Source organism: Panthera uncia, assembly GCF_023721935.1.
Source record: "Panthera uncia isolate 11264 chromosome C1 unlocalized genomic scaffold, Puncia_PCG_1.0 HiC_scaffold_3, whole genome shotgun sequence".
Classification (NCBI taxonomy): Eukaryota; Metazoa; Chordata; class Mammalia; order Carnivora; family Felidae; genus Panthera; species Panthera uncia.
Genome location: NW_026057584.1, coordinates 36,148,594 through 36,161,484, shown reverse-complemented (window position 1 = coordinate 36,161,484; position 12,891 = coordinate 36,148,594).

The window sequence follows — 12,891 nt, the reverse complement described above, 5'->3', positions numbered from 1 at the left end:
GGCTGAGGAGAAAACCAAGAGTTCATATTTCATAAGAATAATTGACAAGGAAGAGGTGGGGATGTGGAGTCATACTTATGGAGCACCCATTATGTGTGAGTCATGGTTTTAAATATCTCTCCATATGTGTAGCTATACATATACATCATCATATACATACTTTAATCTTCCCAACCACCTCATGTGGTAATTATACAATCCATTTTAACTGAGAAAACTGAGGCTTAGAAATATTACATCGCAATTCCCAAGTTTATACATACATATATTCTACATCTATCTATAGAGAAGGAGGGGCAACACTAAGATCCAAATCCAAGTTCATCTGACCTATTTCATGATGCCTCTCAAGCCTAACTAGATTCAGAAAACAGAGGAAGCCGCCCATATAAAAATGGAAACAGCCTGAAGGCAGTTGGAAATATAATCTAAATAATCCTTCCTAAAATAGCATATGATTTCAGACCATTATAAAGTTAGCTTTCAAAATCTGTGCACATCAGAGATAAATGTGAAAGCAATAGGTAACATTATAAAGTGGTTAGAGCAACTGGACTAGTGGAAGGCAACAACAATGACAACAAAAGCATTGGCGTAATCCAGCAGTGGAAGACATGGAAATATGTGGCCTTATTTAAACTCAGTGAGACCTGAAATTCTGTCGATTTGGCTCAGCCTTGTAACAGCAGGATTTATAAGAGTGCCTGTCACATGTTTTAATTAATATTTTTAAATGTTGAGTGCTTTATTGGAAAATACTTTGAAAACTTTATGTAAATCCAAAAGGTCTTAAAATAACAGGAAAACCAGATTCAGGATGGTCACTTTGCAGATATGGAGTGAACAAGAAAGATCATGGAAGAAGGGAAGAAATCTGAGAAGGGCAGGAGGCCTAGACAGGTCCCCTTGCTGCTTTAACTCTGAAGACTTCTGCATGTTAAAGAAAAAACTAGGTCCTCCCACAAAGCTGTAAGAAGCACACTCTCAAACCATGGATTTTTCAAGCTCCTTTCATGCTTATTTCTTCCTATTATATTTACACTTGGTAATTCCAGGTGCTGCCTGTCCCTGGGAAAGTTCTTCTCAGATGTCAGCTTTAGACAAACAGCAACTGGACAAGCCTTTAATTTTTGGTTGTTTTTATGGTTTGTTTTGTTTTTTGGTGTTTTTTAGTGGCCAACTTTCCATGCAGATACCATCATCTGCCACAAATAAGCTGATGACTCCTCCATAGGCTGTATAATGTCATATTAACTCCACTTTCTAGTTATGGGACTTTGGGGAAGTCCATCACTGCCTCAGAGGCTCTGTTTGCATGAGATAAACTAAAGACAAAGTTTTTTGTTGGTTTTAAAGGTGAATGGACAGTCTTGGATATTTTTTCTTGTCTAAACATGCTACAAGGTTCTAGGTTGCTCTGCATTTTCTCTGAGCTAAACCTGCAGCAAAAGTCAACAGCAAGAATGTGGGATACTTCTGCTAGACCTAATTCATAAAGTCGTAAATAATATCCAACACATATAGTCATTTCCAGAAAAAAAATTTACCAGTGGTAACTCTCTCCAATAGAAATGTTATCCAACCTCGCCACCCCTGCCAAACTTAATAATAATAATACAAATCAAGCTGCTTAGGTCAATGTGGGATTGAGAAGATCGAACTGTCATGTATTGCTTGGTGTGTGTGCATCCTCAGAGGTTCCACGGCACCTCTAGAACCCTTTAGGTTTCTGGAATCTTCAATTCTAAGTAAAATGTATAGTTGTTTATCAACTGACAGTCTTAAGCCAAAATAGAGAATTAGCCTGAATTTTTATTCAGGTTCCTTATATTACTTAAAACAGTGATTCTTAAACATTAGTGTCCATCAGAACCAACCAGAGGGCTCATTAAAAGACAGACAGCCAAGCCCCAGTCCTTGAGTTTCAGACCCAGTACATCTAGGGTAGAACCTGATATTTGCATATTTAAGAAGTTCCCAGGTGATGTTGTTATTACTGTCCTCTCCTAAATTTGAGAATTTAAATTATCATTATTAGCCATTTCTAAAAATGGAATCTATAGTAGGCAGAATAATAGTCCTCTAAAGATGTCCACATCCTAATACCTGAAACCTGTGAAGATGTTACCTTACAAGGTAAAGGGTAATTCTGTTTGCAAAAAGAATGAACTGATCAGCTGACCTTAAGATAGGGTGATTAGCCTGGATTATCCAGGTGGGTCCAATGTAATCACGAGCATCTTCAAATGTGGAAGAGGGTGACACGAGGGTCAGGGTTAGAGATGATATGAGAGCTTCCCACCCTTCTACTAAATCTTATGAACTCCTGGGTGTGCTGAGAATAAGCTGACATCTATTGTTGACACGAGCCAAAAAAATGTTACTTTCAAGGCCTGTGAAGCAATTGTGCAGATCAGCTACTCCAGACCAATTACAGATCTGCCACTCTAGTCACTCCAGAATTCCCAGGACCCTTGAAAGAAACAGTTTCCTAAACCAAAAAGGCAATTCCCACTATCTTGAAAACACTAACTTGGAAAAACAAAACAAACTCATAGATGTAGTGCTAAGGATCTACTCCAAAATAAAAAAATATTCCCTGAAACAATGTTATTTCCCCAATGAAAATTCATGAACCATAGTCAGTGAAGAGGATCTGGAGGACTTTGAGACCTAAAATATATAAAATATTTTTAAGTAGTGTTTGCAGAGTCAGGTTCATTCAAGATAATAATTATGGAAAACCAAGTTTCAGGCTGAAGATTAAATATAAAATTCAAAGGCATCTTATGTGAAAGAAAGTTAAGGCAACTTTTTAAATTTTCCTTGCTTAGTCCATTTCACATCTTCAGTAGTCACTTTCCAAAACTTTACTGCCTATTTAAAAACTTCTCTGTAAATACTGGGCAGAAACCCACACATGGAAACGGCATGCAGAACTCTTTGAAAACATGCCCAAAAATTCATCCCCTGCTACTCAAACAAGTTGGAGAGGGTTCAGAGAAAATCTGGAAAATTAACTTTAGGAGGGAAACTTAAAGAAGCTTGAGTTTTTCATCTAGGAGGAGATACAAGTGAAAAAAGAATCTTAAAATGGTTTTAGTGCAGAGGTTTGGAACTCTGGTATATAATTGACTCACCTCAGGCACTTGTTAACAGGCTTATTACTAGGCCCCAACCCCACGGAGCCTGACTTCGTGGTTCAAAGCTGGGCCCCAGAAATGGGTATTTCTATTAAGCACCCTGATGATGCTATTGCATGTGGTTGTTGGACCACACTTGTTGAAAAACAAGTTGAGAAACACTTACTAAATAAGTATAAGAAGAGCCCACACAGCTGTTCTGAATCTTTGCCATAAAACAAGTGAAATCTATTTCAACTGCATAAAACTTGATTCCAGAATGAAAAAAGAACTCCCCGACAGTGAGTTAGTTGTTAAAATGACACAACAAAGCAATTGTGTGACGATAACTGAACAAGGATAACCGAACGACTGAGGAGCTAGAAAACCATATTTGCTCTTCAAGACTTTTATGACTGTAAGATGGTCATCCTCACAGTGTGAAGATAACGGGCAACTTGTTAAAAATGCAAATTATTGGGCCTTACTCCAGACCTACTGTATCAGGACCCTACTAGGGTTCGAGTCCAAAATCTGTTTTAACAAGCTTTCCAGGTAACTCTAACTCTGATGAATAAAACATGAGAGCCACGGGTCCGAGGGAAAGAAACAACCAATACTAAAGAAGTTACACAAATAAGACCTGTAATGTGGTGGAAAGAGCAGTGTTCCAAGGCCTCCCCTTCCTTGCACAATAGCTGTGGGAGCCTGGTGCTGAGCTCCCCTGTTTATTCATCTGCGTGCTTCTAACAGCTTCATTTACTTCATTAGAAAAATAATGAGGATCAAATGAGGTAAGGTATGTGAAAGCATTTTACAATCTGAAACCTCCAAATAAATGTAAGTTATTATCAGTACAGCTTTATACACAATCTCAGGGAGTGGCTGGACTGGACCGAATCATTCATTCACCGCACATTTATAAAGCACTTATTTACCAATCATGCTTTTCCACGCTGGATACAAACAAAAAAATGACTTCTGCCACGCAGTCGTCCAGTGCTGGGAGGGGATCATGAAAGACCTCAAGTGGAGGAACAAGACAGCCAGAATTTCGGAAGCGCAGACCAAATTCCCAAGGGCATAGGCCCTGTCTTCTTTAATACAGTAGCCCCAGACCCCAGAGCACTATCTACCAGGTAAACATCACTTACTTCAACGCGGGAAGAAGGAGGACCGGCAGGCATCACTCACTGCAAGCGGAAGCGGAAGCAAAGCGGATCCCGGAGGCCCGCTGGGCGTGGAGGAACCAGGGGCCTGGAAGTGGCCAGAGGGCGCCAGGTGCAATCAGAGTGGCCTGAAAGTTGAGTGAACAAGTCACGAAGCATATTTAATTGAAGTAATGATTCCACTTGAGAGTAATGAAAAATTAAGAGAGAAGTGAAGGGGGTTGAAACACCAAACAGGGAATTTGTTATATTTATAACATGAACAAGAAAGAGTGTAAGTTTTCTAAGCAGGTATTATTTTTTAATTACCTCTTTTGGAGGTTCTTGACCGTGGACGCGGACAGTAAAGCATGGGCCCGTCTTAAGAATAGGTTACTTGTTGGGGATGCTTACAAAATTTACATGCTGAAATTATCTATCCAGTCCTTACTTCATTAACACCACATTTTTTGAATGGATGAGCTAATTACCTGATTGATTAAATTAGTTAATTGATTCCAATTCGAAATCCTGGGTGTGTTTGGTTTTTTCTTCTTGGACGCTGGGAGGAGAACAGAGCGATGGGCTATTCTGGGCCCTTTCCCCCAGCAAAGTAATGATGCATCACCATCAGCAGAAAGCTGTGAATAGCCCCTGAATCCAAAACCAACAAAACAAACAAACAAACCCTGCTTTCAATTGCTAATCAAAGTTCGTGGGCACAGATGGAAAGCTTCAAGGACAACGTTTGTTTGCCAGCTTGTCTGCAAATGTAGAGAATTGAGAATGGCTACAGGATGGTCACTTGCAAAGTTCCCCCTTTTTAAATAATGAAGTGTGTCTGTCTCTTGAATTGATGGCTGAAAACATTCCATCCATCAGAGAGTGATTAGACACACATGTAATAGTGGTCCACATTCCAAAATGAAGACGAAACTTATTAATAAACCATTAGGCATTGTGAATTTTTATTTTTTCCACTTCCTCCTACCACCCACTTACTGGTGGCAAAGTATTCTCTGGCTATTATTTTTAACACACAGAGTACATAATGAGAAGATTCTGAATCCCTTAAATTAACCAGGCATTGAGACCTCACAACTAAGGAATTAATAATGTTGATTGCGAGGAATTACTCTTTTTTCCCCAAAGTGGGAGTTTTGAGACATTTTGCTAATTTTTCAAATAAGTTTTTTTTTTTAAGCAGGGTCAACTTTTTTTAATTTTTAATTTAATTTTTTAGGCTGGCTTAGAAACTCATATTTTATATGTTAAAATTAAGCCGTTCTAAATTAATAAAGCCTTACAATGGAAATGTTTGTCTGAGCATCAGGTGCACTTTGGGATAGCCGGGTATGACACCTAGCAAATGGCTTTCAGCCTGTCTTCAAATCCTGAGTCAGACTCCCAGCTGACTGAAAGCAGAAAGCCAGAGAACCAAGATGAGCGGACCTCTAACTGAGCTGCATGTTTTTTGACTTGTTACTAGTTCGCCTCCTTTCAGGCAGCTTGTCTGCAATGTGCGGTCATCTCCCTCTCAGTGCAGAGACCCCGCCCCCCCCATACTATTGCATGGGTACCTTTCAAGTGCCTTTTGAGAGCAGATGTCACTCCATGCCTCTTTCCCTCCCCTCAATCTCCTCTCACCCCATTTAATAGAGGATATGTGCTATGGTCCCTCATATTAAAAGAAAAGTGAAAACCCCAAACTGTGATGGATTTCCCTTCTTGACTACTTACAAGAAGGCCCAAAGTACTTCCTCAGTCCTTCTTACTCTTGCTTTCTAGAACAATGGAATTTTTCTCTGATCATTTTAATTTTACCCAACTATATAGATATGTGGTATAGAACTTCATTACAACCTTTGTATCAGAAGAATTATCGTAACTACCATTTAACCCTTAATATCAGTGGTACATAGTTTTGGGGTTCAGAAGGAAAAGAAGGTAAGAGAGGGAGGTATTCTCTGCTCTGAGGGTCACCACCCATTTTTTTTTTTAATATTTCCAAAAATGTACCCTTCCCTTTGTTGACTCATTGAGGTAGAAATACATGCAGAACAACTTGAGTGAGTTTACAATGAGGTCCAATGTGCCAGCATTTGCCTTCAGACCTATGGTCAGGGATGTTATAGTACACTGCTGGAATGTGCTTGGAAACATTTAGATTCATTCCATACAACTTTGCCTTCAACTCTATAGCACCCTGTGTATAATTGGTTTCTGTCAACATCACTGACGTTCACCAGAGAGCTAACAAAGCTATCCCAAGCACTCCTCCCATTCTTTTTTTTTTCTTTTTGAGGTGGAGAGTGTGAATATGTTGTATTTGATAATTTTTTCTTTTGTTGCTGAACCTTGCCCACATCCTCATCAAACAAGTTAACGTACAAAAAGCACATAGAATAGAGTCTGACTAATAGAAAGCACTGTATACATTAGCTCTTACAGCCTATCTTTTCTTACCTGGCCTTCTACTGTAGTACTCAGCCATTAAGCCTAGAGTTACCAAGGCAAGAGTCATAGGAGATGTCTTTAATAAATTACAAAAAGAATATAATATGATGATTTTACTCCTTTTCACAACTCTCAAAGCACCACTGGAATGCAAAGATCCTTTGGGAAAAAAAAAAAAAAGGGTTTTCTGTGAAGGATGGGAAAATGAACCTAAGAATTTGACCAAGCATGAAGGTATTCCCTTTCTTTCTTTCTTTCTGTCCTTTCTTTCTCTCCTTCTTTCTTCCCTTCTTTCTTTCTCTGTCTCTCTGCCTTTTAATGCATTTTTTAACTGAGACAATATTTTTGAAACTTTCACTGATTATGAAGTTTTGTTTTTAAAAATTATATAAATTCAAGTAGTAAAACTTTTTCACTTTTTTTCTAGCTAGCTAACAAGAAAATGAATGCTGTATAGGGACTATCCCATCCAAAGTGAAGTAATCTCATGTCTTCCTCCAAGAGAGCTCTCCCCCACCACCTAAATAAATAAATAAATAAATAAATAAATAAAGTAGCCAAAAATGGTGTTGTACATGCAGTCTGAAGTCAGCTCTGATATTTACATTGGCTTCTAGGTGATTTTTAATACAAATGTTATTAAAATTACCAAACTGATATGGCAATTCCATACAAAGTCATCAAGAAGAGGATTTTTTTTTATTAACTATTTTTGAGAGAGAGAGAGAGAGAGAGAGCACAAGCAGGGGAGGGGCAGAGAGAGAGAGGGAGACACAGAATCCAAAGTAGGCTCCAGGCTCTGAGCTGTCAGCACATGAGATCATGACCTAACCCAAAGTCAAACGCTTAACCGAATGAGCCAATCAAGAAGAGATTTTTAAGAAATGATAAAGAAGGGGCGCCTGGGTGGCTCAGTCTGGTTGACTATCTGACTCTTGATTTCAGCTCATGATCTTGATTTCGGCTCAGGTCATGAGAGTGAGTTCAAGCCCCACATAGAGCCCCATGTTGAGCTCTCTGTTGGGCTCTGCACTGACAGCACAGAGCTTGCTTGGATTTCGAGTCTCCCTCTCTCTCTCTCTCTCTGCCCCTCTTCTGCTCCTGTGCTCTCGTGCTCTCTCTAGCTCTCACTCTCTCTCTCTCAAAAATAAACATTAAAATAAAAGTGATAAAGAAAATCCATTTTTTCTAAGGAAGGACCATTCTTCAATCATCCCAAACTCTTGGTAGGAGATTGCCTGGCCTCTCTGAGTAACTTATTTTAATATTCAGCATGTTTCGCTGTCACAAAATTCTTCCAGATATTGCATAGACTCTTTAAGCTATCATGGAAACTCACTTGTGATCCTATTACCTGTGGAATAAGAAAACTCTGCCAAGAGCCTTTTATATTCTTTATTCTTTTTATTACTCATTATTCTTTTTCTTTCCACATTCACTCTTTTTCCCAGAAGTCCTTACCTTTCTTCACAGATCTAATTGGTCAATTGTTAATTAATATTGTTAGATGCTCTTCCAAGTTTTCTAAATCTCTGCTTCTCAAAGCGTGGTCCTTGAACTCACCACATCAGTGTCATCTGGGAACTTGTTAGAAATGCAGACTCTAAGGCCAGCTGAATTAGAACCTGCATTTTCACAAGATCCTCTGATGATGCACATACATACTAAAGTTGGGAAACAGTAGTCTAGAACCAAGGACTATAACTATAAATCACTTTTGAGTAAAGCAGACACCATGAAATTTTCATTCTTGTTTCTATCATTATTGTTTGGGGGAAATTGTTATGGTATCATGGATTAAACATGAAATCTAAGATTGCTGAGGCAACAGCCACTTCATTCTCTATGTGTCCTCACCTTTAGGGGTGTTTGTTTATTTGGTTGGGTTTAGTTTTATTAGCTGTTTTCTACAGTTTGTAATTCACCTACATTTTCACGATCACACTACCCTAATTATCACCTATTAGATGAATTTCCTATAGATATATTTCCTATAGATGAATTTTCCTATATTTTTTGCCTACAATAAAAATTAAGAAAAAGAAATTGAATATGCGTCTTTTCAGCAGCTCTGTTTGAGGAATGTCAGCCCAGCTTTTCATAGTGTCCATATCTTTCCTCTCTGAGGTAGGAAAGGTATAATGTGAAGAACCTCGAAGTTTCTTTAAAGCCAGAATATATTGAAACATTACCTTAGATGTTGAGTTAAGAATCATTTCCCTGCTCATCCACTTTGTGGGGAATGAGGTAGGCTTCATTTAAAGTTTTTCCTTCCTGAGGCTGAGCCCCTCTTTACTTCTTACTCATTTCTTTCACCCTAAAATTCTACCTCTAAATATCTTTCCCACTTACCTGCACAGATAATTAAGGTCATAGTGCTATTCTTTGAAAGAATGAAAAGGTTGTCCTAATGACTGATAGGAAAATTGGCATGAATGTATTTCACATAGATCTTTTCTTTCCTTTCCTTTTCTTTTCTTTTCTTTTCTTTTCTTTTTTCTTTTCTTTTCTTATAATGCCTTTGTTTGTACCAGAATTTGCAACCAAGCCATTTGTCAACATAGCCATATTTACCTTTCATCTGTTTGGGGTCATGAATTCACAGATGCAAAACAGTTAATCATTTTGTCAGTATGGACAAATTGTGCATAATAATCCACCAAAATGGTGTGTTTGGGACCCCAGGGTCTGTGTTTACTCATTTGCCTACACAAATATTGGGTGTGTTTCCTTTAAGCTTCACTTAACAGTAATCATTTTTTTTTCTTCTTTCAGCAGTACATGTTGCTGATTTCTCCTGATGTGTGAAAATTTCCACAGCTGTATGCAAGACACATTCATCTAACTGAAGAGGTTTTTTAGTCCCTAAAGGACTAAAGTCAGGAATAAAAGAAGAAAGAAAATCAGTTTTCCCTGCTCTGTTACAACAAAACTGAGAACTCTATAGTCTTACTAGGTGCAGCTAAAAAGACCAAGTAATATAGATGTCTTTGACTATTCCTGCCAAGGCCAGTAATTAAAGATGGAAAAAATATAAATGTAGTGATACAACACTCTGTAATTCTTATTTTTAGAAATATTAACCAATAAGTACTGTGTTGAAATAGTTATACTATTTCATAGTTATACTGTGTTATACGGCTAAGCTGATTACTCTAGTAGACCAATTTAATGTATAAAATAATAAGTCCCCTGAGAGCTTTGGAAGAAATGGTAGGTGAAATAATGATTTTTTCAGAATTTGATAAATAATCATTTCTCAGTAGTGCTACTTTATAAAATATATGACCTGCTGAGCTTTTTCATATCAAATGTTCTAGTTAATTAGCTACTTAATTTCTCATAAAATATTATCTAAAACTTTCAAAAATGTAATTGCTCTCACATTCATGCCAGAATTCAAGGATCAGTAAGAGCTAATAATGATTTCTACCTCCAAACAAAAATAAAACACAAACTCTTCATATATATGTATATATGTATGTATATATATACACATATATATACACATATATGTATATATATATATATGTGTGTGTGTGTGTATATATGTGTGTGTGTGTGTGTATATATATATATATATATATGTTTATTTATTTTTGAGAGACAGAGAGCTAGTGGAGGAGGGGCAGAGAGAGAGGGAGACACAGAATCTGAAGCAGGCTCCATGCTCTGAGTCGTCAGCACAGAGCCCAATGCAGGGCCTGAACCCACAACCATGAGATCATGACCTGAGTCAAAGTGGGGCACTTAACCGACTGAGCTGCCCAGGTGCCCCTAACACAAACTCTTAATGGGCTCATTTGGAATAGTTTCTCATGACTGCTACTTAGTTTTATGTTTAGGACTTTCAATGTTGAGTCCTATTATGAGTGCTAAACTTACCGTTGGTATTTTTGGATACCATGGAAATAATTTGGGCTTTACTAAATGTGTTCATCCTAACATAATAAAAATAAATTGCTTATTTACTACCAGGGTTAGGATGCACCGCTTTTTTAATATCCCAATAAGTGATAGCTTCCATCTCTCTAGTGTTACTTTTCCAAATATTGAATAGGCACGCCCAGATAAGAATCCAATGACTGAAAATCACTTTGGGCAGTGAGAGGAACTTGGCCTATGTAAAGGTGAAGGGAAGTTGGCTTCAATGATGAAAAAGAGAGAGAGGGATAAAAGGGTTGGCACTGGTATTAAGACATCAAAAGAATTTGTTGGTATAAATATGATTATAATCAATGATCTGTGAGGAATTTCAGAGAAAAAAAAAGGGACAACACATCGAATTAAAAGAATGAACACTCCACTTATTCCTAGACTCAGGCTGAAACAGGATTCTAAAAACTGGGAGCCATCAAACAGAAGACTGATCCCTGGAAAAAAACAATCTAAAATAAGTTATTGAAAGATAGTTCATAAAGCAGGAGGATCCAGAGTGTTTTGAGTTACGTTATGATAACTCAATGCACACTAATGTCATTTCATTGCTCAGTGTGGATTCTACACAGGGATGATGGAAAAATGGCAGACATATTCCATCTTTATTTCACCAAAGCCTCCAAATTTGCTATCTTAAGTCTTTTATTATATTCTTGAATGTATATAAATTGGATTAGTGGTATCTGAATTTAAAGCTAGTTAACATTTCTCCAAAAAAATATTGATGCCCAGGTAATTATTAATATTAATCAAAGTCTCTACTTGGGCTAAAAAAGTCCTAAAATGTTTAAAGTGGATGCTGTGGTACACCATTCAGACACCATTTCAGGACCAAGGGTGTCATTCCCTCAGCTACCTAGAGTGGTACCTGCTTATGGCTCATAGCCAAGGCACTCCACATAAATTGCCCTAGGCTGAAGAAATGCGACTTACCTAAGACAGTGATCCTGGCAATGTTCCAGGTCTGCTCCCTCTCTAGGGAGAGCCTGCGTCAAATCACTGGTGACAACTATGAAGAGACATCCCAGCTTCAGACTCCCATATAATGAACTGAGGCCTCTGTTACAACCGCATCTCAGTTCAGCTCCTCTTCTGCCCTATGCTACTTTCCTCCTTCTCTTAAAAGTCTGGCTCTCAAGAACACTCTCCAATAACCCACCTATGCACAAAGCTATACCTCACTGTTTCCTGAGGAATACAACCTAAAAAAGTTGGCTCCAGGAACAGTCCTAAAAAGTAGATTCTAAAGTGGGGTTTTGGAGCCCAATCACTTGCTGATCACTGGCGGTAGGTGAAATACTAAAAGTCCTCAGTATGCTATAGCTATGCAGTGGCTGAAACTTTCGCCAGCAGTCAACAGGAGCTGGATACCAGAGGAAGAAAATACACTGGGTGGAATGCGTCAGGCATTTGAGAATTTGGAGGAAGTAATTATAAACACTATGGAATCTGATGGCTGTTGCTGAGAACTAAGGAGGCATTGGAGAAAGATGGTGAAAGACTGAGGAGAATTTACAATTAAGTTAAGGGGTAAAAGCCAGAAGTCCTCCTCGGACTCGCATCTCCTGCAGCAGGAGGGCAGAAAAAGCTGAGGATTAGATTCACCATTTATAAGGGTAGCAGAGCTGCAGAGAAGGTTGGATTCTCAGCCCTGGAAAATCTGCTATGTCAAGAGTAGGATCCCAGTTAGGAAGGAGTGAGCTTCTGACATGTGATAAGGGCATCAGAGTTGATGCTCTTGAATCATGAATTACCATATTCCCTTATGCACCCTCGATTTAACAGAGTGGCTCACTCTTCCATGTTAAATACTAGCATTCCCTTCTTGATTAAAGACAACACAAAGGCCTCCACATGCAACCTGTCATGAGTTGCCCCCTCTCACACTCCTGGTGCCATCCAACAACTTGGGGTAAGTCACAGCAGAACCAGATTAGAAATACGTTGGGCCTGCTAAAAGAGCAAAAAGACTAAATCCTAGAAAGGAAATAGAAGTGAAGGCCAAAACACCCAAGTCCACTAAGTTAAAAGGGAAAGCCTAAAAAATATTCTATTTATCAAAACCATAAGGACTACACTGATCAGAGTACCCACAGCATTGCTGAGAAGCTCAGAGATGGTGCTTCTCTGTAGTCCAGCACTAGAAATGTGAGATGGTGTTACAGAACTAGGCTTACCAATACCAATGAAAATAAGAGGACCCTGAATAGGATCATAACATCCTA